Source organism: Podarcis vaucheri (genome assembly GCF_965113315.1).
Source record: "Podarcis vaucheri genome assembly, chromosome: 8".
Taxonomy (NCBI): Eukaryota; Metazoa; Chordata; class Lepidosauria; order Squamata; family Lacertidae; genus Podarcis; species Podarcis vaucheri.
Window position 1 is genome coordinate 38,507,268 of NC_138766.1, and position 25,611 is coordinate 38,532,878.

The 25,611-nt window shown below is 41.5% G+C and overlaps 1 long non-coding RNA gene across 1 annotated transcript in view; it reads left to right on the forward strand.

Annotated features, from left to right (window-relative positions):
- The window catches only part of LOC309539187, a 64,208-nt gene extending 39,328 nt beyond the window's left edge, over nucleotides 1-24,880 (forward strand). Inside the window, exon 3 of the long non-coding RNA XR_014222755.1 lies at nucleotides 24,311-24,880. This is a non-coding gene — a long non-coding RNA (uncharacterized lncRNA). The remainder of the gene's footprint in view (nucleotides 1-24,310) is intronic.
- The last annotated feature ends 731 nt before the right edge of the window (nucleotides 24,881-25,611 follow it).

Here is a 25,611-nt window from a genome sequence, read left to right on the forward strand (position 1 = left end):
CAAACCATGGTTTAGCATTACATGGATGAGTTGTGGTCAGTCTTGGGCCCATGGTCTCCCTCCTCCTCCCTCCCACAGCATAGCCACAGAGAGGAGACTGGAAGCGCCAACATCCATTTTAGATTAGCATTTAGTATTTACTTTAGCATTATACAGTGGTACCTCGGGTTAAGTACTTAATTTGTTCTGGAGGTTCGTACTTAACCTGAAACTGTTCTTAACCTGAAGCACCACTTTAGCTAATGGAGTCTCCTGCTGGCGCCGCACCGCTGGAGCACGATTTCTGTTCTCATCCTGAAGCAAAGTTCTGAACCTGAAGCACTATTTCTGGGTTAGCGGAGTCTGTAACCAGAAGCATATGTAACCTGAAGCGTATGTAACCTGAGGTACCACTGTATTTCAACCATAAACTGTGGCTAGTATTCACTAAGGTTAGTGAAAACAAATCAGTCTCATAAACTCTGGATTCAAATAGGCTTTTCCTCACTAGTAATAGTTAAGTCTAATCATATTGTATCTAGATTTGAATGTCACAGTGAGTTGCGGCTGGTCAAAAACAGAGGCTTCTGAACTCGTCTTTTTAGCTGCACTGGAGGAGCAATGGGCACACAGTTACTTATATGGTATTTGTTAGGAAGTGTATGGGTGGCTTGCCAAATCTGTGCCTCCTCAGGCATTCTTCATTGTTAGCCTAGCCTAGTTACTATGATAGCAGGTGTGAACTGTTCTGAGCAATTAGATAAGTGTTATATAAATACTAATTGCCACTGGTTTCTTCAATCTAAACTACCCTGTGCTTTCCATAGTACGAATTTTATAGGAACCATCTATAAAGCTCCACACTCTCATTTCACCTGTTACACCACCCACTACCTTCTAACGGATGAAGAATTAATGATCAAACTATCTTTTTACCATATTTCCCCCCTGTATATCATTTGCTATGTAATATTGTTACTGTTATCGTGGAGGCATATGCCACTAGTGACTTAACTGGCACCACGAATTGTTTACTACAAAGTGCCATTGTTAGCTGGGCGCTCGCATTTCCAGTTGCTACATCTCTCTGCTTGCCTAGAGATGGGGAACGAACAACTGTAGGTCTGCTGTCAGATCTGCCTTCCACATGGCTGTCCAAAGCTCTCCCTATGTGGTGCTGACTTCGCTCCTATTCATCCCTTTGCATAAATGTTTTGAGAACTTTCATATAATCATCATCAGTCATTCATTATCAGCCTCTTCCAGCCCACTGCTGGGCAAAGACTTCCTATGATGCTCTGGGCCCTTGCATTGGAGGGGTTTTGCCAGAATTGTGCCAGGCCCAGTTGCCAGTGCCAGTTGGTGAAGCTCTGAAAGAGTTTGCCAGCTTATCCCTCCCCAGAGACTGCAGTACAATAGAAGAGCCTCCCAAAGACGGATGTCCCTTATGAAATTGGATGGGCGTTCATTTGCTCATGGGATAACCTTAGAGGAACAATGAATGAACTCTAGAAAGATGAGTGTACCACCTTGCCCAGTGTCTGAATATGAAATAAAGGCATCCTTATACAGGGAGAAATATGGTGCCATGTTCTGTCTCTGTCTCCTCCCCTCACTTTATGTTACAAAGGAAGAGGAAGACAAAACACAGGGAGTCTGTGCTGTTTCCCATTCTTCTATTTGAGACGACCATTTCTGCTACTGACAGCACATTCCTACGAACGTCTACTCAGAAGTAAGTACTATTGAGTCATAATGAAACGTCAGCATGTATAGGATAGTAGCCTGGGTACAGTTGTACCTTGGTTGTTGAACTTAATGCATCCTGGGAGTCCGTTCAACTCCTGAGACAGTTTGAAAACCAAGGTGTGGCTTCTGATTGGCTGCAGGAGCTTCCTGCACTAAATCGGAAGCCGCGTCGGACATTCGGCTTCCGAAAAATATTCACAAACAGGAACACTCACTTCCGGGTTTGCGGCGTTTGGGAGCCAAAACGTGCAAGTATCAAGGCGTTCAACAACCAAGATACAACTGTATACATTATCTACAGCAGTGTTTCCCAAACTTTTTTGGGCAACGGCACACCTGTTTAAGGAAAAAAATCTCGCGGCACACCACCGCGGCACAGCCCCGTGACGTCAGCGTGCAGCGTCACGCCGGGAGGGACGCACGAAAGTGAAAGTTTTTTCCCTCCCCCTTGCCGGGGAACCTCCAAGCTTTGGGGGTGGGAGGAGGCAGCAGAGCGAGGGACTGAGGGACGGCGGCAACTGAGGCGGCGGCGGCTGTTGTGGTGGTGGCGGCGATAGCGGGCGGAGGAGGGGGCGGCGGCGGGGCTTGAGGAGCCGTCGCCAGGAGTTGCTGCTGCTGTTGTTGCTGCTGCTGCCCGGACATGCCAGCCTCCTCCTCCTCCGCTGTCTCGCGCTCCTCCCTTTTGCACGCGCTGCCCCGCCGCTTGGCACCACCACCGCGGAGCCGCCCCCGGCTCGACGCGGATCCTCGGCGCCGCCGCCTCTCACCGCCCGACTCGCCCGCCTCCCTCCCACGGCACACCAGCCAATGTCTCACGGCACAGTAGTGTGCCGCGGAACACCGGTTGGGAAACACTGATCTACAGCATAGATTAGCACAGGGCAAGGAGAGGGGAGCAGCATAGTTACTGAGAGAGAATGAGAGGCTGGGACATAAGATACCTATGCTACTTGTGCTGTTTTCTCTCACAACACATTTTGAAAACAAATAGTGAATATTCTTAACATGGCACATAATACCCAAACCAGCTTTTTCCAAATTCAGCTGGCAAGCGTTAGAAATGTGACTGATCTGAATGCTTCTGGTGGAAATGTATGTCCTGTTTTGGATCCTGCTACCATTTTGGGTGGGTTGTCCTTCCACCATTTGGTTTGTCTCCATGTAGTCTGCAAAGAGTTTTGGCTATAGCTTGCACAGGACAGGGATGTTTCTGGGATGCGTGTGATGAGACAGCACACACCAGTGGCTGACAGCATGGTTTGGCTACTTTCAAGAGGCACATCAGATTTCTTGTGAGAAGCAGCCTTTAGTCTCACTCTCAACTCAAGAGCCTCCCGCATTTATAACTTACAGAACTTTCCTGATAGCTCTTTTTAACAAAGTAAGGCCACCTTTATTTTATTTTTTTAAAGCCCACTTTTCTAGTTAGACAAATTGCCTCCAGGAGAGCTGCAAATGAAATCTGAGTCCCATAATGGATGGTGACTTTTTCAGAACAGTATTTATTCTTTCTTTTCTTTCTCTCCCACCCCCTTTTGCCATTGCTGGCCTTCAGAAGTCAACTTTTCCATTCCTACTATATGAAAGGATCTCCCATGACACCTATAGACCTTTCATAATGGATAGATTCTTTCAATGATACAGACAAAATGAGTTTTCCTAGATGGTACTACCCCACTCTGAGCTGATAACATAAGACTCCAGAACTATGGGCATTGCTGTGATTACTACTTTTGCACACTGTGGTGTTTCAGAAACTTGTGCATCTCCTGCTTTATGAGATATACTTGGCCTAGGGGACCAAAGTGGAAGGATGAGGGAGAAAAGGAAGTGCATAATGGTATGGCCTCCAGCACTATTATTTATGACAGTATCCTTCCAGCAATCGGTGCTTGCATAGGGTGAAAGCCTGGTTTCAATTCTGCCCTTGAAACATGGATTAAGCAATGTTGCTAATACATATTTGTCCCTGCGGCTGTCAAACATTTCACTGATACTAGACTCTGTAGACAGCTTAATAGCTAGGTCTTCCGTCAATGTTACTGCAGCAGTGTCTCCTTTGCTTTAAGATGCCGTTCAGATTTATTCAAGCAATAGGTGTAGCCTGATGCTTGGTAAATAACAGCACCTGCCTGTATATTTTCACCACCATTCACTGCCTTTCCAAATGGTGGCCTGAGTTCCAAGAAGAAGAAGAAGAAGGTAGGCAAAATTGTGAAGGTGATTGATCTGTTTCCTGTTTCGCGCTTCATGACCGATTGACTCTGCTTTTGTACTATGAACATGTGCAACACTAAGTAATGCCGTAAGGACCTTCAAATTTGGCATATGCACAGTAGTTGGACAATGCTTTCTGAGTGCTGCCAGGACAGAGATTTACAACTGTTCGATAAACAGCCAAAAGGTATCTGGGTTTTACATATTGCATTGGGGTTTGCTACTATGTATGTGCACACATGTGTACAAGCATATGGATGCTTAAAGGAAAGTGGACGTAGAACTAGATGGCATGGAATCAATTTTATTGGGCTACACCAAACTGAAACCCAGCATGAAGCTGCCAGCTTACATGATAATATTTAATTGCTATAATATGTTCTCTGGAATGTTGAAGTCCCACCAGAAAAAGACTCTATATGTAATGGAAACAGTTTGTTTACTTCTGGGGGGTGAGAACAGGGAACAACAGGTTTATTTGAAATCTGAGAAGTGTTGTATTTTTCAAAGGAGGCCTTGTCCAAAATGGATGAAGCATATAACTCCTATGGAGAGCAGTGGGGTGTTTTTTTTCTGATGCATGGGTAAAATGTTGACCTCAGCATGCATTTTATTGGCTTGAGCATGGAAAATGGATCTTTAAGCCCCTATTGATCAATGGAGGATGTAGGATGTTTATGATTAAGCATATTGCCTATATGTATATTTCAGAAGTAAGAAACAATTCTGTGGCGATTTTTCAGACAAACTGGTTTCCATTTGTGCAATTTTGAAATGGATATACCTATAGTTCTGTAGAATTATCGCTTATGGACATCTTGACAATTTGATGTTGGGTAACTGATTGAAATAATGTGTTTAGGACCTTCTCTTTTTTGTTAATTGTTCTCTCTCTCTCTCTCTCTCTCTGTGTGTGTGTGTGTAATAAACAGAATTGGCCAATGTGATAGAAAGCCAAGAAATGTAAATCTTTGCAAAGCTCTGTTAAATTAGAACTCTAATGTTGTTCCTGGTGAAAGTTATTTGATACATTGTTTTCTATCTCATAGTATGAAAAAAGTGCTCCTACCCATGAGATATATCGATTTTCTTATTTCTTCAGAGAAAGTCAATAGGTGTCAGGAACAGGGGAAAGCACAGGTCATTCAGGCTTCCTTTCATTTTCTGACATACTCTCACTCTTCTGAAGTAAGTTTGATGGCAATGCAGCAAATGTCCTTTTCCTGTTGTGGTGCCCTGGCTGTAGAATGCTCTCTCCTGCAAGTCCTACCTGGTGGTGGTGCTGACTCGGATGTCTTTTTGGCAGCAGGTTTAAATGTTAATTGATTTGTTGTTGTTGATTGAAAAATACTAGCATTTCATTTCATTTCCTTGAAGAATTTACTGATGTTGATGTTTGTGTGTGCTCAGGGACTGTGTACACAGTCTAGTAAACTTGCATGGGTCAAAAGTGGCAAAATCCATCTTAACCCTATGCTCATTCCGACTATCCTCTTGGAATGCCTGGGATGTTCTCTGGCCTTCCACACACTGTTTTTTGTTAACGGGAGCAGCTTTCCTCCAAGAGAATGCTTAAACCTCAAGGGCTGTCAACAGAGGCCAAATAATTGCCCCCCCCTCTTTCTTTTTTTTAAGGAGAGCACGTTTTCCATAGTGGGTAGCGATTGATTTTGAGAGGAATGCTGGCAAGATGGCAGTATGTTATAACACAATAATAGATGAGGATTTTATTGTTCACACACATCTCTATGGCTGTTAATCTTGTGGAGAACATTGGAGGGGACTCTCCAACGGCAAGCAAAACTAATTGAGAAGTACAGCAGACAGAAGATTTAGGGTGAGGTGGGATACAAAGTGTCACCCAAAGAAGCTTGAGAGAAGTTCTGTAAAGTGGTACCTCAGTTTACCTACATATGCTTCAGATTACGTACGCTTCAGGTTACAGACTCCGCTAACCCAGAATTAGTGCTTCAGGTTAAGAACTTTGCTTCAGGATGAGAACAGAAATTGTGCTATGGCGGCACGGTGGCAGCAGGAGGCCCCATTTGCTAAAGTGGTGCTTCAGGTTAAGAACAGTTTCAGGTTAAGTACGGACCTCCGGAACGAATTAAGTACTTAACCTGAGGTACCACTGTACGCAGATTCCCTACACAGCTTGGCAAGCACTACAGAACAGAGGTGGAAGACACGTGAAATTGGCAGTCGCTGGCCTTGAAGCACTGCTAGAAGGTTGAATATGGTTCAAATGGCATGCCAAACTGTTGCTTTTCTGCATGCTAGCTCACGTTTTTGTTCATTTTCTATGGAATGGACATTTCTACCAGATGCTTATTTATTTATTGCATTTGTATCCCACCTTTGTCCAAGGAGCTCAAGGTGACATACAAGGCCCGCCCCCTCCTCATTTAATCTTCACAACAACCCTGCTACCTAGGCAGTGACTGGCTGGTCACCCCATGAGCTTCATGGCCAGGTGGGGATGCAAACCATAGAATCATAGAATTGTAGAGTTAGAAGTGACCCCGAGGATCGTCCAGCCCCTTGCAATGCAGGAATATGCAGCTGTCCCATATGAGGATCGATCCTGCAAACTTGGCATTATCAGCACCACACTTTAACTGACCGACCCTGGTCCTCCAGGTCCTAGTCTGACATTCTAACCACTGCACCATACTGGCTCTCATTTACATGGCTCTCTGTTTACATCTGCCCCTTTCAGTTTATTTTCATGTTGGTATCCTATCCAGCCTGTGCCTCCTCTGCAGATGCCTAGTTGTGGCTTCTTCCTTCTGACAACCTCCTTCTTTTACTCCTTGTTATATAATCTTCAGTGAGAACTTTCAAATGATGGACACTCTGAAACGTCATTGTGTTTCCCACTAGGCATCAAACTGAAATAGCTTCTTTTTTATTTACTTCTATTACACAATTAAAAATCAACAACCCCATACTATTGAGAAATGATAGCAATACATTTTTATTCAAAATAGCATTTAGGAATCTTGTCAGATTAGTTTTTGCAATAATGCAATACTATGTGTGTGTGCTCAAAAGTAAAACTGAAGATAAGATGTGAATGTTTGCATATAGAAGTTGTTTTATCTGATGGGTGAAACGCCCAATTTTTATCCTGTGTAAAACACTTTGTTTAGGTGAGTAATACATGTGATAAGATATGAATACAACCAACCACTAAAGATTTGCTAGGTGAAAATTGAGATATTTTATAACATTGAGGATGCTTCTGTAACTGACCAGACAGGAGAACTCAAGTCCTAGAATTTCTCTTGAGTTATCCCCTTATTTTTTATAATGGCTCTACTCTTGTGCCTTTAACCTGACAGACAGAAGACAATAATTTTTTTTCATACAGCCACAGCCTTGGTAGAAATAAATTAAAATGCAAAAATTGTACAATTCCTAACCTACATAGTTAACTAAAGAGGAACACAAACCAAGATCCATTCACATAAGCAAACTTCCTTTACAGGTTGTTTCCGCAGAAAAGATAAATCTTAGCAAGTGGGGAAATCTAGCAGTGGAAGCAGAAGATAGTGCTGTTGTCAAGTTGGTAGGATTTCCATGTACATCACTTTTATAGAGTCATAGAGCTCTATAACCACAAGGATCATCTAGTCCAACCCCCTGCAATGCAGGAATCTTTTGCCCAGCGTGGGACTCGAACCCATAACCCTGAGATTAAGAGTCTCACTCTCCAGTGCTCTCTCTCTCTTTTCCCAGTATAATAAACCACACCTATGTTGACTTGAGTATCTTGTCAGTGAAGACAATGCAGAGCAGATGTGTGTTACAATGCAGATGAGGCAGGTATGCATTTTAGGTACTGAAGTCACAACTAGGCTACATAAGATGGTGAGCCTACGTGTGCCCTTAGCTGACGGAAGCTGATAATATGAATTTCTACTGTATTTAACATGTTTGAGAATTCAGAGTTTATTTTCTCATAGCTGTTTCCCACTCATAATGATTTACCAAGTCATGGGAAAGCAATTTTGAATCCCACTCTAAATCCACAGTTTACATAACAAGCCTCCCTGAGACATCTACTTATTATTTATCGAGATTTATTCCTTCTGGACTGGAGTATGTTCCGTGAGCCAGGTGGCTTCCTTCGCGCCACAACAGCACGCAGCACAATAGCCAGAGAAGCAGCATGAAAATGGTTTCTTTAGGTCTGCTTGCTTATCATTCAGCCCTCATCGACTCACGTTGTATGAAAGTAAATGAACAACTAAACAGAATTCAGGTTTGGATCACGTTTATTTTGCTACTGTTTGAATGTCAAAGGCATACACATTTTAAAATATTTTCCCATTCTGTTGCAAAACATTACAGAACTGGATATTCATACTGAGTTGGCGATTTGCTTTGCTCAACCTTGTGGTATATGAATAGGAAAATTACAAAGAAGGCATTGGTTTAACTTTAATATAGGATTCTTACTATTACTTTAGATATGTGTGGTAAGTAGTATACCGCCTCTCCTGGTATGTCCCACGGAGGACCTTATGGTCTTCAAATAAAAACATCTTGGAGATCCCAGGCCACAGGGAGGTTAGGCTGGCCTCAACCAGAACCAGGGCTTTTTTGGCCGTGGCCCCAATCTGGTGGAAAGCTCTGTCACAAGAGACTAGGGCCTTGCGGGACTTGACATCTTTCTGCAGGGTCTGCAAGACAGAGCTGTTCCACCAGGCCTTTGGTCAAGGCACAGTCTGACCCCCTCCTTCTGTAATCCTCATAGAACTCTAGCCCAATGGTTGCCATTAATTTGACTCTGAATTGATTTTAGAATGCATTGATTTTAGAATGTATTTCAATTAATTGATTGTGATTTTATGTAAACTGTGTTATTTTTACTGTTGTTAGCCGCTCTAAGCCTGGCTTTGGCTGGAGAGGGCGGGATATAAATAAAATTTTATTATTATTGTTGCTATTGTTTTATTATTATTATTATTATTATTATTATTATTATTATTATTATTATTACTGGTTTTTGGTCTTCATTATAAAGTCCAGTCCCCCCCCCCTCCCCAGGATCTTTTTTAATCAACAAAGGGAAAACGCCTTTCACTTTACCATCATGGTGTTTTGGGTCTTGAGCATTGCTTCTGTGCATATTAGATCCGTCAGGGTACAATTTGCACCAGGAAAGTTGTGGGTGAACGAGAGTGCTTAACCCCTCTCCACTTGTCAGTTTCCTCTCACAAAGCTCTTCACAGACATTTTCTCACTGCCTGGGTTCCAGACCCGCGGTTCTATTTCGAACAGGACTATGAAACCTTGAGTGGAGGAAAAGAAACAGATAAAGGAGTTGGAGGAACAACCACAAGAAGGAGAAGTGTCAAGTGCTCTCTTTCCATATGATAGTACTATGATGCAAACTGAGCCCCGTTGGCCCCATTGCATAGGAAAATGACTAGCCAACTCTTGAAAGCAAGAGATTGATGCAGGGTAAGCAGTGTGGCCCTAAATTAGCCTTACCTTCTCGTTCTTTTTTTATAGCTTGTTATGTTAATTGAGGGACCTGGGTGGCGCTGTGGGTTAAACCACAGAGCCTAGGACTTGCCGATCAGAAGGTTGGCGGTTTGAATCCCCGTGACGGGATGAGTTCCCATTGCTTGGTCCCAGCTCCTGCCCACCTAGGAGTTCGAAAGCACGTCAAAAGTGCAAGTAGATAAATAGGTACCGCTCCGGCAGTAAGGTAAACGGCGTTTCCGTGCACTACTCTGGTTCGCCATGCTGGCCACATGACCCAGAAGCTATATGCTGGCTCCCTCAGCCAATAAAGCAAGATGAGCGCCACAACCCCAGAGTCGGCTATGACTGGGCCTAATGGTCAGGGGTCCCTTTACCTTTACTTTATGTTAACTGAAGGGCATGATGCTGAGAAAAACAATACCGTTATTTTATCTACCAGTTACAAGGTTAACACTCAGATATTGAACATGTTGAGTGAGGAAGAAAAACAGGAGTTGACTTATGCTCAATGCATACAAAACCCAGCAACTCCTCACAAGGCGCATGTCCAAAATGATCCTTGATCTATCAGCTCCTATGTCTAATTGTTTTGCAGAAAATGGTTTGCCTTGGTAGGTGTTCCATAAACAACCATAGCTAATGTTGCTTCCGATGAGAAGCACCCTGTTGTTCCTGAATGAAATATGTTTGGGAATGCATTGAAAAAAACTGTAGCTGAATTTGCTAACATTGGATATAAAACAAATTTCTCAGCTTGCACGGTCATTGTGGGAATCATATTCAGCTTATGAGATGAAATATAATGCATTTTAATACATCTAAAATGTTTCTGAAAAATGTACTTTCATAATTAATTACATTAGCCATCACATTTCTCATTGGTGGTCATATTCTATTCATGCTTTAATATTTTGGATGGATAGCTCTGTTGAGATCTTGGTAGCCCAGATTATAGTTCCATTTTTCCTCATTCTTACCTGTTATTTTAGTGCAAGGCTGGCTAACTTGTGGCCTTCTAGATGTTGCTGGACTACAGGTCCCATCATTCCTTACCCAGGCTGGCTGGGGGTGATGGGTACTGTATTCAGTGACATTTGGAGGGCCAGAAGTTCCCCAGCCCTTTTTTAGCCTGTAAAGACATATCCTGCTCAAATTGTTAGGAGAGATTGCTAATCTTTATTGTTGGTAAAGTGGAACATTTTATTGTTAGCGAGTTAAGGTGTGTATTATGTTTCTTGAATTATGATTTCAAGCTCTCTTTTTGAGAATAATATTCTGCTCTTAATCTATTTTACAAAAATAAAATAAAAGAGAGCAATGTTTGTGAGTGCCACTGACAAAGATTTCTCAGAAATTGGAAGTTCTTTGCTTGTATGCAGTAGAGGACACAATGTTGTTCGCAGCTTGTAACTTTAAATATGTTTATCTGAAGTACAACGTTGCAGCTCTGATAGGAGATTTATTGTCATATATACTAAGCCATCTGTTCGCAAGGACTGTGCTTCACATTCCAGGGCTAGCTAATGTCTGACTCTGTGGAGCTTACTTCTGAATCACTGAACTCTTCCAGGAGGTCTGCTCAAAGGAATAGCAATCCTGATTCACATTGTTCATTTGAAGAGCATACTTTTAATAGTTTGTGCTCTCCACAGGTAGTAATAAGTAATCTGAAATTGCAGAATTTAGTTTTGACATGTGGATTAATATGGATGGTTAATCAAGGCTTGTCAACTAGAGTGAACTTCACTGATTTGCTTCTTCAGACCAACTCTCGTATATAAGCACTTTTGGCTCTGTAATTTTGTTTCCATGTGTTGTATATTATGTATTCCTTTTAATTGTCCTTTTGTGCTTTAAATTTTATAGTTAGGTCCTGTTTCAGTCCGACAATAATAATGTTAGGTGTATTGTGACTTAGTTGCAAGTGGGCAGAGTAATGGATATGATTTACCTTTGTGCCGGAGACTGTATTCTTGTCACAAAATATTCTAGTCACACACGAGTCACAGGTTTCTACACACACACACACACACACACACACACACAGCTCCATCTATTGCCCATCCAGAAGAACAAGAGACATTATCACAGTTCAATGGCATGTTTCAGTGAGGCAAAAGCACCAATCACTCATGTAATGGACACTTATTTACCCAAGATTTGGGCTGGACTTTCTCAAAGGTGTCGGAGTTATCCATTCTCAACCAAGTGGCTTCTAGAATCTCACTAACCAGCACTGCATTTCATTGATTCACCAAACAACAAAAGTGGGAAGAGCTATTTGCTGAATCATCTGTCAGATTATTTTGGCCACATGCAAGTATTCATGGAAGGTCAGACAAGAATCAGACTATCTGATTGACCTAGAGTTGCTTTATGATTTCAGATGCAATATGAGTTGGATTGATTCCCACCCCCCTTGAGTATTGGTGAGAAAATAAGTAGCAAATACAGACCTTTTTTTAAAAAAAAAAATCATAAAAACACCAATGCACTTAGAGAAAACATCACATTTCCACATTATTCATGCTAATTAAACAATTAGATTTTGCTATAAACTCACTACGTCTCATGACAGCATATACTAACTGTCTTTTGCATGCTCCTCCATGTTAGACACAGAGTAGTTTTTCATTCTCTGAAAAACTCTCATCTTTGATAATTACAGGGAGAGAGTGTCAAGCAGGACTCTCTTCAAAATGACGGAGAGATCCTGAGAGCATCTCCAAGATTTCCCAGGGTAACTTCTTGACAACTATATGTCTGTGTAGGCGAATTGGGTCCATTTGTACTGCTTAAAGGAATAATGCCCTTTGGTATCCTCGCTGTTATTTAAAGCCATTTGAACGCTTTATGCATTACCATGACTACTAGCTTTAGCTCTAGACAAAATAGCTTGTTTACTTTTATTTTCCCCTCTTAGCATGCAAAACAAATATTATACATGCAATTATTAGATAATTTATGGAAAGTGGACTTCAAACATGCAATCAGAGCAAAAACAAAAAAACAAAAACCCAGAGCTATTCATAAACAGATGTTTGGTACATTCTTTCTTTTTCTGCTGCTTTGGGTCTGGTGGTTGGTTAATCCTCCTCCTCCTCCTCCATTTTTGTGCTGATTATTATACAAGGTACCTTCAGTAAAGCCAGGGTTGATATTTTTCATTAACTTAAGTTAAAAGACTATCACCTTCAATAGTACTAGAGAGTGCAGTCAATTGTAGAGTTACATTACACCCTCCTGAAAGTTAGTTTTGCCATGTAAAAATATTTCATTTACATGTTCTGGTTTAAAGGGTAGCAATCCTGAGTGATGAAAACATGTGCTGAAACCTCTCAGTATAATATCCAGAATATTGCCATTTAGGGAATAAACCAGGAACCAAGACTTCCACCTGAACATTATCCCTTATTTATGGTGCACTCTTTTATTATCAGTATCACTTCTCTAGAAAAAAATATACCCAACAATGTTCTAGCTGATTATCCCAGCCAGGGGGATTTGTTTTCTGAGCCGTCTTTAAATTTTGGATTTTTAAAAATCCTGTGTGGTCACCAATTTTTTTCAAAAAAATTTTTACACGAACTCGACTACTTCAAATATATCTGTATCTCTCTCTTCCCTCACTGCCATCCCAGCTTTAAAGCATTTCTTACATTATTTCATGAATGATTGTTGCTTACTCTATGTGATATTGTGATTTTTTTTAGGAAAGCGCTCATGTAACAGCTGCCTTGGCAAGCCTGTTTTGCCACACACAACAGCTGTCATTAGAATTCTGCATTGCTATTTCCCCACAAAAACAAAGCTAAGGAATTCTCATAAAGGTAAATTCAGCCAACATGAGAGGACCCAATGGACACACAGTGCAGCTGGTCATGTGACAATGCTGTTCTTGATTGCTTTGCTGTTTGCCGAGTTGGCCATTCAGCATGTGGTGAATGAGTACATTTTTTTCCACTCATTTCATTAATGCATTGAATGGAGATTTGTGCAAGTGCTGAAGCAATCGAATGATTGCCCAGCTGCAATGCATGCCCATTAGATTCTTATGTTGGCAAGCACTGAAAGGTATATGAATAAGTATCCTTAAAATGGAAGCTATTACAAGTGTTTGAATGAACCGAAAAACAATGATTTCCAGGATAAAATATTCAGATAAGAGCTCATATTGTAAATTCAGTGCAGTACTCCAGGTTACGTCTATGAGATACATATAGATGAGAAGAGCTGCAGCCTTGCAAAGCCCTGTTTAGGAAGTTGCCACATAGGGGTAATAATGGTAATTTCAGTTGTCCTCCTTGATTAATCACTGAACTGCTTTCCACATTATAGATAACTGAGGCTAGGAATCTTTGCCATGTCACAAAAAGCATGGATGTTTCTTATTTTCAGTATATATTCCAAGGAGCAGACCACAGAAGGCAGTTCCATGTTGTTCAGACAAGGTGGTTGAATCTTAAGACATATTTTCCAGTGAATTATGCTACAGCACATTTCTAATTTTAGCCACATGTTTGTTTGTCAAGGAGGACTTGCTCACACATCATGAGTGAAGTAATATTGAGCCTCATGATCACAATCCAGGAGACCCCGTGGGGCTCCCTTTGTGGGCTGTGGTATGGCAAAGCCCTCAAAGTACACACAGGTCTTTCTTTTTCCATAGCCAGTGATGGAAGAACTTCAGTGGCCTGTGTGTTACTCTACACTGGATGACGGACTGGTCAGTTAACCCAGACAAGAGCTCTGATAGACAAACAGGAGCTCACACTCTGTGTGAGGAAATACTTGCGGATATGCAGCCATTCATGGGGCTGAAAGTAGGAGGTGCGGAATATAAGTATAAATAAAGCACCACGTGCAGATCCCCAGAGTACCTGAGCCCAAGGAGGCTCACTAGAGCAACTATATCACCACCAAGTTCCATAAACAGCAACCAAAAAAAGGTAGCTTCATATGGATTCTAAAGAATGCACAGCAGTTAGGCCGTTTATTAACCCACAGAAACCCCTGGCTGCATGAAGCCAGTCATAAGGGCACACAAGGCATGCAAGACAAAAAAACCCAAAACCCCACTTTAAAAGTCAGGATGATCTACTGCAATTTCCTAACAAAATGAAGCAATTCACTAAACATTTACAGGTGCTTTTAAAGAACTGAAAAGGTGTCAAGTGTTATAAAGCACCCACAATAGAGAGACAATAGATTAGAAAAAAGTTCCCTGATGTAGCCAAAAATCTGTGCAAAAGTCACTCCTAACGTTATACTTTGTTCCTTGTTATTTGAATATAGATAATTAAGCTTTCTTTTTCTCTCTCCCCCCTCTTTTTTGAGGGTGCAAGAAAGAAATTGCTGCTTTGAAAATCTCACTCACATTTCACATCCCCTTCTTGGAAATGGCACAAAAGTCACCCCCAAACGCCAAACAACTCCCAAGTAAAAGTGAACACTAACCTAATTTATATAAATAGACAACACAGAATAGTCCATCATTGTTACATAAAAAACACCAATTTCCTCTGTAAAATCATTTATAATTGTTTGCTAGAAACAATAACAATTGCCCACATGGGTATATAGATACATGCGTAAATTGTACTTGAGAATGATTTTTTGTTTTTCCCAATCACACACATATGCTATTAATGACATTTTGGGGCCAAGTAGGACATGCACCATTCTTGAATGGTGGAATTCCCAGGAGATATAATTATTTTAAAACCTATTTATAGAAGTACCAATTCTACACTGTTCGTAGGGCCACTCACACATGACATATGCACCTCTATAAATGCATGGCAGTAGTGACATGAAAACTAAACCATTGGGAAGACGTCACTCCATGTGGCAGACTCTTTGTATGAGACTCTTCACATGGATCCATAAATCGTTCCTGCTGAAAAGAAAAACATGCATGCTGGAACTCCATGGGGAGGTGCTCCACACAAACAGACCATCATTTAAGGCCTATTCAGCATACAGGGCTCATCTTGACCCCAGTGCCACCACACGGGCTTGTCGCATCCCCAGTTGACATGTGAATAGCATCAGTTTGAAGGGGCCACGCCCGCATACATTGGGTTAACAAGATGGGGATGAGAACCTTGGCCAAACAGTATGTGACCACCATTAAGAAGTGGGCACTCCCTGCAACTTCCCACTGGCCCCTTTGCACATTTGGTACTCATGGGCTTCGGAGTCAAACAGGATTTCAGAGATGTCTCTGTATGGCTGACAATCAAATGTGCAATAATCATAGACAAATTGAGATAAGAGAGATCTGAAATGCCTATTGAAGCATAACAGGGGTTAGCATCTTGCAACTGGGCAAGCATGGGCCACAGAGATATTAACCCACCAATGATTTAGGCATTCAGCATTGACTTTGACCTTCCAACACCTAAGGGATACTATCTATGTTGTGTTCAGTTAACCTTAGGGGGATTTCTCCTTGACTTAGGGAGGCTAACTAGGGCACATTTTAAGAACTGGACCATGGACAGCAGACTGAGCAGGTTCACAGGTCACTTTACCATACTCTTCCCAATTATGGCGAGATATACAGTGGTACCTCGGGTTACAGACGCTTCAGGTTACAGACTCCTCTAACCCAGAAATAGTACCTTGGGTTAAGAACTTTGCTTCAGGATGAGAACAGAAATCATGCTCCGGCGGCGCAGTGGCAGCAGGAGGCCCCATTAGCTAAAGTGGTGCTTCAGGTTAAAAACAGTTTCAGGTTAAGAACAGACCTCCGGAATGAATTAAGTACTTAACCCAAGGTACCACTCTATTTCGGTTTTTGCATCTATGCACATAAATCAGCACATGCAAATGATGTGCAGATCTATGTCCTTTCCCTTCTGTTCTTGATAATATTTGCTTCTTCTTTTTTTGATAATACATAAGTGGTCACCCTACCAAAGGTCCATCTATTATTTATTAATTAAAATTTTACCCTGCCCTTCCCCCCACCACAAAGTCCAGCACCTGCTTCCTAGAGTGGCCAATCAGTTGCCTCCTGGAAGGAGGGTGTGGAGACAACAGGTTTCCTCTGATGTTTCTTTCTGAGGACTAGTATTTAGTAGCATATTGGCTCTGAAAGTGGGATTCCATATAGCCACCATGAATAATAAAATCACTGGTCTATTAAATGTCTAGAGAGCTTGGAGTTTTGGCCAGAGTTTATATCTCTCTTAACTGTGTGGGTTTCTTTTAGTCTTTTAGCAGATGGGGCATTCAGATGTCGCATAAAAATTAAGTTTCCTTGAAATCAATGCAGCCAACATTTCTATCAGTTTATATGGATTTTTCCTCTGGGCATATAGGATATCTGTGTCACAACCAGGATGATCACTCTTAGATTTCTCTGCTGAGTCCATATTTATTCCTTTGTTGCCACTGTTTCACATTTTTGACAATGAAAAGCCATCAAAGTCACTTCTGACACCTGCAATGTGAAATAATAGCACAAGCAAAGAAAGATGTAGTCTTACACCTAATGACCTCATATTGATGTAAGAATAGAAATGGCTGATTAGAGTGATTTAATGCACTATCCTTGAAAACTAAATCAAAATAATCTATAGTGCAGAATTTAAATATCACATAACTTGGAAGAAGACTGTTGCTTTTGCCACTTTAAAGAGCTGCAAATCTGAAATACGTTGCAGACTGGTGAAGCTCCTAAAAGGGCAAATAGGAATGAAGGATCAGGCATAACAACCACTGTGTCAGTGAGAGGCAACTGTTGTGTTATTGCTGAGATAGGGTGTGGGTGGCGCTGTGGTCTAAACCACTGAGCCTCTTCAGCTTGCCAATCAGAAGGTTGACGATTCGAATCCGTGCAACAGGGAGAGCTCCCATTGCTCTGTCCCAGCTTCTGCCAGCCTAGCAGTTCAAAAGCACGCCAGTGCAAGTAGATATATACCCAGTGTAAATGGGTATTGCTGCAACAGGAAGGTAAATGCCGTTTCTGTGCGCTTTAGCTTCCATCATGGTGTTCCGTTGCACCAGTAGCGGTTTTGTCATGCTGACCACATCACCCGGAAAGCTGTCTGTGGACAAACGCCGGCTCCCTCGGCCTGAAAAGTGAGTTGAGTGCTGCACCCCATAGTCACCTTTGACTGTACTTAACCGTCCAGGGTCCTTTACCTTTACCTTTTTTATCTCAATGCTGAGGCATTAACTCCATGTGGACTGGAGACAACTCAGCTTTGGCCAATTCAGATTCCCTTTAGCTACCATGCAGGCTGCTACATCAGGATTCTGTTGGATCTAATTTAGATCTTCCAGTGTTTGACAGCATTCTCCTTCACTTAGAAAAGTTGGGTGGGTATATATTCTTCCGCAGTGACTGATGATACCACCAAACATGATGTGATACATAAAGTAGTAAGCATAGCTTATGGTATAGGTCAAGCCATTGCTTTATCCAAATTGCTGAAGGTTTAAAAAAATATCAACACAGAAATATGTATTTACTTCCAATATAAATTACAGTAGTACCTCGGGTTAAGCACTTAATTCGTTCCGGAGGTCCGTACTTAACCTGAAACTGTTCTTAACCTGAAGCACCACTTTAGCTAATGGGGCCTCCTGGTGCCGCTACGCCGCCGGAGCATGATTTCTGTTCTCATCCTGAAGCAAAGTTCTTAACCTGAAGCAATATTTCTGGGTTAGAGGAGCCTGTAACCTGAAGCGTATGTAACTTGAAGCGTATGCAACCCGAGGTACCACTGTATTGTATTGTCATCTTCTTCTCCTGAGGAGGAGCCCACAGAAGAAGTCAGCCAGGCAAGTTGTTTTGCAGTGCAACACCATAAAAGAGATCCTCTTGAGCAACATGCTACAACATAGGCTGAAAGTGAACTGAGGCCTTGTGAGCATCTCCTTCCACTCCACCTATTTTGGAGAACTAGTGTCTCTCCGGTAGCCAACCCTGATCTGGCTGGAAGATGGGGACTTCGAAGGCCTTTTGTATGGCATGCTTCCTACAACATTGGACTGATGAGGTCATATTGGAGGCACTTGGTTCCTGGGCTCATGGAAAATGCCTGTGAGGGTATTGGATCTGGAGGATCTGGTTTAGTGGGTTCCTGCTTCCAGTCCCCTGCTCACTTACCTCAGGATCCAAGCCAGGAACTTGCTGTGGATCCTTGTCTGGTGACATTGTTGCATCTGACTCAGTGTCCCAGCCACTGATGAACACTTGGGTCATGACCTGTATACCATCATTTCTTAAAATTGCAGTATGCTTTTAAGCAAATCTTTTCTAGATTAGACAAACAATGAAGTAAAAACCAACTCTTTCCATACTCCAGTGCAGCTGTTCAAAAATCTGCAAAGTGAAATAAAAGGGGCAATATTGCTAGGTAATGGATTTGCAGGTCGATACATATACTATGTCACTTAAAAGTCTGTCCATTCACAGCCATAGCGTAAGACTATGTGATAATTTGAGAAGACAACAAATATGGCTGAACTGAAATGTTACAGTTCTGCTGCATGTTCTGTCTCCAGGAAAGCTTCACCGAGTTGACTTCAGATAAATTCTACCTTGGTCAAAATATCTGCATTGATTTTTTTCAAAGGGAAAAAGTACCTTCAGAAGTTGGAAAAGTTATATTTGAAAGTCATTTAAACAGAATTCTGACATCTGTAGCAGTAGGATGGCCAATTTGTTTGTTCTAATCTTCACTTTCCACACAGTCTTTATTTATATCCACCCAGTTACTCACAACCTCAGATGAGCAGAGAGTGTTGACTTTCAAACACCCCCTCACCTTGCTTGTTCTATAGCTTAGCATTCTAGGTATACAGAAAGCCTTTTAAAAAATATACCTTAGATATTTATTCTGCTGTAGTTCAATGTCTCAAGCATCACCTCCCTCTGCCCTCTTATTTTATTCTCACAACAATCTGTAGGGTAGGGGAGAAAGGAAATGAGCATTTCACCCAGGGAGCTCCATGTCTCAGGATGCATTTGTGTCTTGTCAGCCCAACACCAATGCTCTAACCAAGGGATGGGGAACTTGGGTGCCTTCAGAGATTGTTGGACAAGAAGACCCATCACTCCTGGTCACTGGCCATGCTGACTCGGGCTGATGGGAATCCAACAACATATAAAGAGTTGCAGCTTCCCCATCCCTGGTTCAGCAGTCCACCCTGGTCCTCATATTTAGTGAATCCAATTCCACAGTATTTCAAGAATTAAAGTGGGGGCTCAAATATTTCCTGAATGCTCTCCTCACAATATAATCACACTACATTATTATAGCATACTCTTACCTTAATTTGTTAACGTGATGATAGATTTTAACACTTTCAATCAGACAGGAACACATTGATATTCTCATAAGCTGCTCATCTTGCTGCTGAGCTTCTGTCCAATGCTATGAGACTTCTCATACTATAATCACAACTCTGATCAAATCATGAGTGGCGCCTTCAGAAAAGGCTCAAGTCTAACCTACAAAATGACAGAGTGCTAAATTTTCATTTATTTTTGTGTTATAAATCATACTGGCATTCATGTCTCCTACTTCACAAAGCATATTAAATGAAGTTCAGTATGATCCCACACCTAGTGCATTTAATGGATGAGAACCAAGGAGAGATCCTATTGCATGTGAATGCTACAAAGTTGCAGAGCCTATAAATGTGTAAAGCAATGCAACAAATGAAGGAAAAAGGAGCTGAATTTGTGCACTTGGGTCCCAATGGAATCAGTTGGAATAGTTCTACTGATTTCAATGGGAACTAAATACAGCTAACAGTGCAAGTCTAACAATGGCTTATAAGAAGTAAATCCTATTGAATGCAATGGGGCTTATTTCCAGGTAAGTGGGGTTAGCCATGCTTAGTCTGGATCTAGCCCAAGGTTTTATTTTCAAAAATGTAGATTTCTTTATTAAAACAAGAACCATTTAGGAGAAGTCAACATTCTTCTTTTGCTGTAACCAGATGAGGGCACTGAAATTCCGATACTTCAGTCTTGTCTAAATAAAGAAATAATGTACCTTTTTTTTCATGCCAGGGCAAAACCTTCCCCTTTGTCCTCAACTGCCTACCAATGAGGTTTTTCTTTAGTTCAACACTTTGATCAAATCCCAACCTTAAACCTCTAGTTTATTTGTTTTCTGTTCCATTAATATTCTGCCCAGTGAAATAGCAAATATTTTCCCAGCAATATAAACACTGATAAAAGTTAGATGAATAGCCCAGTGCTTTCCTCCACAGAGGAGTTGTTGTGGAGCATAAGGTTGGATGCAAGAACTGAGTGAAATAGCTTAATACATGCCCTTGCTACAGGCCCTTTTCAGTGCAGGCAGCTTCTCAAGAAAGAGGTGAATACACCACAGGCTGTACAAGCAGTCCTCTTCCTCATGAACACAAATGCAATGGGCAGAAATGGGGGTGGGTGCAAAGGAGACATCTGCTTGGTTCAATTGCCCTCGAAATTTTGGGCAAGAGCTGTAGGACAGTGGGAGAAGACACATTTTGTACAAAATGTTTCAGGTTGGGTCCCCACATCTCCAGATAGTACAGGGATCAAAACCTGCATGAACCTCTGGAGAGTCACTGTAAGTCAGACAGCAGAGGGCGAGGTGGATAATGGTGTGACTTGATATATAATATGGCTTTCTACTTTTCTAATAAAAATACGTTCTGCTCTTTTGTAATGCTTTTAATGTTGTAGTGCAGTGCATTTTTCCATATTGCTATATGAGCAAACTCCCTACATATCAATTATATGTTTTTAGACAAAACATTCACGTAGTTTCTGATACTATGTATAAAAAAACTAAGCCAATTTTATTCTCTGGTATGTGAAGACTTCAAGGACTTATTTGTAGTCAGTACATGACACAAAACCAAAAGCCTTCGATTTCAAACTGATAATCCAGATTTCCTTGCTGTTAATTTACAAATGATTGCTTTGTTGAAACAAAGATAATACATAGGAACTATCCATGAGCTAAGTCAAAAATACACAGCCCTGGGGATGAGACTGGTTTCAATATACAGTACATACCAAATTGGCTGTAAGAACTGTGGTGAATCATGCTCAAGTTAATAAGGGTCAAAATCCATATATGAATTATAATTTGAACAAGCTTTCAGACTAGTAACCACCAAACACACACACACACACACACACACACGGTGGGTATAAGTGAGATAGACAAATAAAGACCTCAGTTTCCTTCATGTAATCGGTCAGCCAGCTTGTTTGGTATTGTGGCCAATGGACAAAAATGGAAACAGTAGAAATTCAGGTACAAAAGAACAGAGTATAGAAACACGGCAAATCAAAATTACCAAAGCAACCCATAATAACCCCCACAAGGGCAGTTTTCAGGATGGAAGAAAATGAGCCATGATCAACATCATTTCAGCATCTGTTTCTTGGTCTTTTCTACTTCCAACAGGAATTTCCCCACCACCAAGGAATCTCCAGGAATTTTGTCAGTTAATAGGTAAACAACACAAAATTCACCCTTCTACTTATCAAAACTGATTGGTGACTGAATGCAGAAGTTAATTTGGATATAGTATGTGTGTAGCTCTAGCCTTCTTCATTTCTGCCACATGGAAGATGTCTTTCTGTAGCAGGGAGCTTTTTGTATTTGTGGAAACTCCCTGCATATTTCAGAAATTCGGTAAATCATTAGGTGGAAGGTGCTGGAAATGGTGATGGAGGGGGTGGAGCTAGTGCAGTCGTACCTGCTCCCTTCTTGTGTGTTGACGCTGGCCTCTTCATAATGCCTCGAGAGGATTTGTTTGTATCAATTTGCACAGTGAATCAGTGCAGCCTTTCATATGAGTGAACTGGAGATCCCATTGAAATGACGACCCTGAAGAACTATTCACTGGACTGGACTGTGCCTTTATCATTTAAAATATTATTTTCACAGATATAATTTTAAGATTTATTTTGTACAAGCAGAGTTTCAGATTTCTTTGAGGAATAACCAAATCCCACACCAGAAATGGCGAGGGCAGGTGGCTCTGGCAATGTGGTCACTATGTTTTCTATGCGGCTGAATTCCATATTCAGTATACTGTGCTGAAGTTCTGTGTCACTGAGTCACAAACCTTAAGTAATGGTTAATAGTTTAAGTTTTCCACTTGAATGATGTTCTCATGGAAGGTCATGCTAACAAAAAGAGAAAAAACTGCTTCTGGGTGAGGCAAGGCCAATCTCACACAACGTTTGGGAAATTGGAACTGAACTCTTGTGCGGTGGGAAATGAATGCTCCAGTGACAGACCAAAGGGATGAGTTCCTGGTGCTCTATGTAGTTAAAGGAAGATACTACTTATAGAAGTCTATTTAGGAGGGAAACAAATGCAAAGGTCCTGCAGCAAAGAGGGAACCATCCAATGCCTCATTCATCAAGCCTTTCCTGTGGTTCTACTTCCCTTGGAGCTAAGGGGATTTTTCAAAAGTCTTAATGCCAAGTGTCTCTGAATGGATTTTCTCTAATTTCTGCCTCCTTAATCTTGACAAAAAGCAAGGCCCCCCCCCACCCCAGGTTCTACTAACAGAACAATTATGACACATTATACACATTATTATGCATACACACACACACACACACACACACACCGTATCTTTCGCACCATAAGACGCACCTGATCATAAGACGCACCTAGTTTTTAGAAGAGGAAAACAAGGGGAAAAAATCTAAATGAAATAGTGGATGTATGATTTTTGTGGTTCATGCTGTGGCCATGGACATGATATGTGATTTGGCAGTGAGTTTGGGGTACCCCAATGCAAAAATCCTGAGGACCCATGCTTTGTAACCATGTTTTTGCGCCATTGTGGCACCACGAAACAGTAGGTGCGTGTGAGTTTTGGGTGCAGGTTGTAGCCATAGATATGCTATGTGATCTGATGGTGAATTTGGGGTGACCCAATGCAAAAATCCTGAGGATCCATGTGTGTTTACCTCCCCCCTCCCAGGCAGCCTCCTTTATCTCTAGAGTCCCTTATCTCCCTCCCGATCCCCTGCCGATCAGCTGCAAAGCGGCTTTGTTTCAATACCCCCTTCCCTCTTGTTTGCCTTAGTGTCTTTTCCTTAGCTGCAGCAGTTTTTTGCTCCTCCTTTTCTTCTAATTTCTCTCCTCATTGCTTTAGTCTTTCTGTCTCCTCTCCTTGCAAGTTCACTGTCTTTACCTCCCCCCTCCCAGGCAGCCTCCTTTATCGCTAGAGTCCCTTATCTCCCCTCCCAGTCACTTACTGATCAGCTGCTCAGTGGCTTTGTTTCAACACCCCCTTTCATCTTTCTTAAAAAAAAAAGGGTGATCTACTTTTTGCCCCTGGGCAATTCAAATCCAGGGACCACGCATTTGCTCCATAAGACACACAGACATTTCCCCTTACTTTTTAGGAGAAAAAAGTGTGTCTTATGGAGCGAAAAATATGGTATATACTCCAGATTTCCTAAAGTAAGCAGTGCATACATACAACAATGCACATCATTGTATAAAAATATATATGTCTTAATACCTACAGAATTATGCCGCAGAAATATTGGACATAATGGGGCCTGGCCATTTTATGCTTATTATACTTTAAAAAATGAAAATAAAAAGGTTCCCGGCCCCTGGCATACAGTTTGTGTGACCATCTGTATTTGGTTCCCAACAGAGGCTCAATTCCCCACCCCACTCCTTGTCTAGAACTGCAAAAATGGTGGGATCATTGAACATCTCATGGGCCACAATATAAGCATGCCTTAGGAGCATCCCTGGCTCCAGGTGTAAGAGATGCATTATTTGGTACAACCTTCTGGCTGGTAATAAATGACTTTGGTATGTTTTTGTTTTTATTATTTGTTTGACTACTGTTCCAGCTGCAGTCTCCAACTTCTGTTTTCAACCAATGAGCATGCAGGTTTCTAAACCTGGATTTTTTTGCATGGATCGTGGATCTAATCTATGTTCAGGCGCAAGAAGCATGCAAAGGACCCCACTGTGATTTACTCTGGGAATGAGGCATGTGTAGAACTTTAACGGAAGACTCATTCATTGACCCGCCATGCTAACTTACTCTGTTTTGCTCATTATGTCTGTTGCTTCAACTGTTTGTTAAATTAATTTGCTATATAATCATAACCAGCCTTCAGTTTGGTATAAATTACAAGTAAGCTCTTTTTGACAGGTGAAATGATTTTGCAGGCTATGTTATCAAAATTTTCTCTTGCAAGGATAGTGTTTTATGCATCCCTTGAGTGTCCTATAAACTTCCATTATTAATGGTGTGTTAGTGGTTATACTGATGCGTGATAGCATTGATACGGCATGCACAGTTATGGTATTTTAGGGCTGTAAACCATTTTAAGCAATGTGCTTTGTAGGACTAAGTCTAGATAGCATAACATAGCACTGCTAATTATATTGATCTAATTAATCTAATTAAATGGCTGCTAGATATGTTGTACATGTCATTTATCTACACTAACACAGTGTAAACCTATTCTGCTTGTCCGTGCATTTTATATATAGTGCAGTATTTTCCTTAAAAGCATCTTTTAGCATTTGGCTGCTGTCTGAGTGTGCATTATGACAGGTGTAAGACGTTTTGAGGAATAGTGATGGTTTAAAACAAAACCATGTAATTATTTGTTAAAGCCCTATTAAAAATAATAGCATTGCCACTGATTTTCAGTTTTATTGCATTGAACATTTTTCTATTATTTCATTATTTTAATGTAGTTAAATATCGAAGGCATTCTGTGTGTCCTCCTTTACATCCCAGTCCCCACAACAAACATAGCTGCAATAACACACAAGACCACTGGAGCTGAGATAATTCCACCTGAATTCTGTGTTAGGAAAATGTGATAATGCGGAGGCACAAAGCTATGTACTAGCCTCATTCCAACATTTCACTTACATATCAAGGGCATTGCTTTGCAGCACCATTGTTTCCAGACACACTGCAGTTACAACTTCTATTTTGCTGGTATGTAATGCTGTCCTAGGGACGCAGGTGGCGCTGTGGGTAAAAGCCTCAGTGCCTAGGGCTTGCCGATCGAAAGGTCGGCGGTTCGAATCCCTGCGGCGGGGTGCGCTCCCGTCGTTCGGTCCCAGCGCCTGCCAACCTAGCAGTTCGAAAGCACCTCCGGGTGCAAGTAGATAAATAGGGACCGCT